General features: G+C 33.6%; 1 pseudogene; it reads left to right on the top strand.

Moving 5' to 3' along the window:
* Positions 1-2,999: 2,999 nt before the first annotated feature.
* LOC114821852 (U2 spliceosomal RNA) lies at positions 3,000-3,177 on the top strand (annotated as a pseudogene).
* The last annotated feature ends 1,810 nt before the right edge of the window (positions 3,178-4,987 follow it).

Below are 4,987 nucleotides of genomic sequence, written 5' to 3'. Positions count from 1 at the left end.
AGATCTCTACACCTGCTGCCCTTTCCTACGAGCAGCCCAATAGGTGTGGGGGCATTTGTGGAGCCAAAAATAATCACAAGGCGACATGTGGATTTTTGATGAAAATGACAAAATTACCCTCGAGGCACACCGGATTTCCTACGTGCGAGCAGTGGACAATCATTCTTCAATCAAGCCAAAAGTGCCCAAAATAGGTAACAAATTCAAAATTATTTCATCCATCCTCATCCTATATTCTCCATAAGGTATTTATTCCATAACCTTCAAAACATTCCATATAAATTGAGTTAATTGGCTAATTAATGGATTTATTACCTAATTAATCCATTAATTGCCAATTAAACCACCCATCTCACACAAAAATACCCTAAAGGGTCGGCCACCTTTTCTCCAAAAGGGATCGGCCATGCCCTATATATGTCACCCCATTTTCTCTAAAAATGAGAGTTCCACACTCTTGCAAAACTCCCAAAAACTCTCAAAACACTTTTCTCTCTAAATTCTAACTTTGGCATCGAAGGTTCTTTGACCAAAGCTCCCCATTCATCGTGGGCACGTGAGGCTCTTGGCCTTAACCTAATGTGTTATTTGTTTTGTAGGTGTAATTTTGTCCAAGAACAAGGAGGAAGAAATTTGTATCCACATCGCCCACTTTGGGTAGATGTCATATGCCAAGTAATACCTCATATTGTATTGACGCTCATTAATGTAGTAGTCAAGTTGAGGTGATATACCTTCCATCAGGTTATTGAAGAGGGGTGAATGCCCAAGAACTGTAATGTCATTTTGGGATCTAGGGACTCCAAAGAAAGAATGTCAGATTCATGTGTCATACAAGGCAACTGCCTCTAACACAACAGTTGGCTTTCTCAACCTTCTGCTAAAGCCTCATTGCCATCCGGTGGGACAGTTCTTCCAAACTCAAGAGTATAAAATGTAATTTACCCTAGGATAAATGTATACAAAGTGTTCACACTATCAAATCTTCGGTTTCTTTCAAAAAAAAAAAAAGGGTTAAACTACCACTTTGCTCTTGAACGATCACTTAATTTTTAATTTCTCCTTAAACTTTTTAATTGGAAAATTAAGGACTTCAATTAATTTTTTTGGTCGATTTCCTCTTGCTGTTAGTTTTTCATAGATTTATCTAAATTAACGCTAACTCTTGTCACGTGCACACCACGTGACTCTTCTTGGTGGACAAGGACGTCGCTTTGCTAGACCTTCAGATACAAAAGTTATAGAATCAAACATATTTACATAGGTTTATATTTTAGAAATCTAAGGTTTTCAATTATTTTAAAAAATAAAGCGATCGAACTACCTTCACATGTTGTGCACATGCTTCCATTTAACAGAAATTTGGATGGAATGAATGAAAAATTAACAGCAGGGGGCAAATCAACCAAAAAAAAATAGTTTAAATCTTTAATTTTCCAATTAAAAAGTTCAGAGAGAAATCGAAAGTTAAGTGATAGTTTAGGGCGCAAATCTGCAGTTTACTAAAAAAAATCAAATGTTAGGTTAAAGTTGTAAATCAAATTTTGTAAATATATGGGTAACAACATGTAGACTAAATAAATGTATGTTAATGCTATTGAGATTAAATTTATAAACTAAATTTTGTAAAGTATATTGACATAAAAGTTGATAATTAAATTATTATTTAAGTGTTGTAAAATATTTATTTCTTATTAGTAATACATTATTTAATTTGAAAATTTAATTTACGTAAACATTACCCTAAATGTATTAAAACGTGTTCACACTATGAAATATTGGGTTAAATGTATTAAATATTAAGTGTTCACACTATGAAATTCCTACATTTTAAATAGCGAGCATTTTTGCACATTACCTTCAATCAAGGTATTAAATATCGATGATATCGGAAATATCGGTAGTCCAAAAACACGGAAATATCGATGGAAATATCGGGATATTATCGATATCGATAAAAATAATATGGAAACCACGGAAATTATAAGAAAAACTTGGAAATTTTTATTGAAACTTTGCAAGATGTTTATTTAGTCAATTATCTATTAGTTTATCACAAAAAATTGGAAGGAAATGCATTGCATGATGGATTTAACATTATCAAGTTGATTATATAGCGAGCTGGCAAACATTGTGAGTGTAGAAAATATGTAGTAATTAATGAAAGAAGTTTAAACACACCATAATCATTTATATATAATGAATTAGTACAATATTTTACACTTTATACATTGCATGATATTAACAATTTAATGCTCATTTGTACAACTAAATATATGCAACTCGACAAGATTTAGACATGAGTGAGTGAGAAACAAAAAAAAGAGGGGCACTTAAGATCTAAGAGAGGAATTTTAGGAGAATTTAGACATAGTCATGAAGAAATGAATCACAAAAAGATAGATATGCGAGATTAGAAATGCAACACGTGAGGGATTTGCAAATGACTGCTTAAAATGAGTCATTAACAAATTTCTTTTACATATCTTTGTAATGTTCATGTGATACATTTCTAATTCCTCCTATTTAACTTTGTGCGACAGATTTCTTCTTCATTTGCCTAAAATGCATGCCTTGTAGTTTGGGAGTCTCTCACCCAAACATACATGTAATATTGGGTGTGGTAACTATTTGTAATAACTTTTTATAGTGGAAATTCAACTTCCTTTAATATGCAAGCATATATGCTCCAGATCCATGAAGAAAACTAAGGTTTCAACCCCAAAATTAATTGGCAATAAGAGTTATGACACAACTCCTAATAAACTTTGTGAGGAATTTCTTAATTAACTCTTCGATTTGGAACTTTTCTTACATCCATGCAGTAAGATGAGGAAAAAAGAACGTTGCTTCTAGTAGTTATCCCACATCAGCCGTGCAATAGAACTGAGCAAGCAAATAGGTCTATAAAAGCTAGTTTGCATCCCACATCGGCCGTGCAATAGAAGTGAGCAAGCAAACAGGTTTATAAAAGCCACATTCCAAAGCTGACGAAGGCATTCTTTTCTCGGTCTTTTGGCTAAGATCAAATGTGGTATCTGTTCTTGTTAGTTTAATATTTTCAGTATTTTAAGTATTTTTGAAGTATTTCATGATATTATCGGTAATATCGCGATATTATTTTGAGGAAAACTTCTTGGATACCTATTAAAATATCGGTAAAGCAAAAAACCGATAATATCGACGAAATATCGCCGATATTATCGGCATTTAAGACCTTGCCTTCAATTATACCGTATGCTCACCATTACCTTCAAAACTTGACATCTGTCCACAAACCTAACCATAGTTAAATCATATTTTTTTTCAATTATTTCTGTATCATTACGAGAAGAGAGAAACACAATTTGAAAGCCATTTTTCTTGTAAAAGAAAAGAAAATTAACGGATCAATAAAACCAACCTCCCAGATTCCGAGATTTTAAATTCCATTTTACGGTTCTGAAATTTCTAGAGAGCGAAAGCCAACTATTCGATAGAGAGAGACATCAATCAAATCAGTGAGTGAGATCGGAAGAAGAAGCTTACGAGCCTAAAACATCAAAAACCCAATTCCCAGATTTTGAGATCTCAAATTCCAGTTTTTAGGTTCTGAAATTTCTAGAGAGATACTGATGATGATGGTGAAATTAATTTTAAAAATTGAAAATCATATGGCTGGAAGAAGAAGAAGAAGGGAGGGCGGAGGACGGAGACATGGCAGATTCACCATGGCACCCGAAGAAGATTGGCTGGGTGGGTTGGTGAGCGTGAAGATTGAAAAGCATCAAATTCGCTAGATACCAACCCTCGAACCCAGACCCTTCATGAATCATGCTTCTGCAATTTTCCATTAGGTTAGGAGGAAGGCCATGGTGAATCTGGGTTTTATGAATCAATGGAGGGTTGGCGTTGGTGGGAGGGTTTGGGGTTTGGTGGGTAGGGAAGTTGAAACACATCTGGTTCGAGTTTTATTTATTTATTTATGTTTACTTTAATGTTTAAAATTAATTTTAAAATTTTGAAAAATCATATTTTCAATCAATAAATTTACTAGGGTTAAGAGATGGGACATATGAGAGTAACAACGCATACACCACAGTACTCTGCTGCTATTGTTGACCGTAGATGGACATGTGTTTAAATCAGATTGCTTTAGGGGAGGGATTCTTATTTTTCTAAAAAAATAGAGACACGTTTCCAAACGTTAGATTTAACTTTAATGAAATTGTATAGTTGAGATTGTGTGATCTGTGTTTTAATTTCAACCATACAATTTCATTAAAACCAATATAACTGTAGGGAGTGTCCCTTTTTTTTTGAAAAAATGGGAATCCCTCCCCTTAAGCAATCTGATGTTTAAATAATTGAAATTATAAAAATAGATTAGGCACGTATTCATCTACTATTGGTCAACCACATAAAGCTAAATTTGCAACAACCAAGTATTGTTCTTTAAATAAAGACCGCTCATAAAACTGATAATTTCTTGCTGCAAAGGGGATGATGGTTGCTTGCTCTATTAGTGGGGTTAAGAGATGGAACATGTATCCACTAAATTTTCAATCATAATTTTAATTTTATTTGGACATGTATTATTAAAAAAAGTAGCAGCTGTTGTTGAAACTCTAATAATATATGGACATGTATTCACTCATAATTTTAATTTTATTTCAATTATAATGACACGTGTGCATTTATCAGTGGGGCTTAGCAGGCTAGCAGCAACAGCTGCTATTCCTTCATCGGTAAGGTAGTGTTCTTAGAAAAAGGAAATGCGAAGAAGGTTATCTCTTAAAAAGTATGATTTTCTATATACTTTCGGACACGTTATATTATTATTACGGTATTTTATTCACCACATTTCTGCTCACTCACATTGACAGTAGGGTATACTCACCACGCATCTTTAAGCATGAAGTGTCCTCTTACTTGGAAACAGATTCTGTTCGGATCTCCTCCATCAATGTCACAAGATCAAGTGATCCAGATTTTTGAAATTTGATCT

This window comes from Malus domestica, chromosome 15 (genome assembly GCF_042453785.1).
Source record: "Malus domestica chromosome 15, GDT2T_hap1".
Classification (NCBI taxonomy): Eukaryota; Viridiplantae; Streptophyta; class Magnoliopsida; order Rosales; family Rosaceae; genus Malus; species Malus domestica.
Note: the sequence above shows the minus strand (reverse complement) of the source record. Positions and strands in the feature narration are given on the sequence as shown.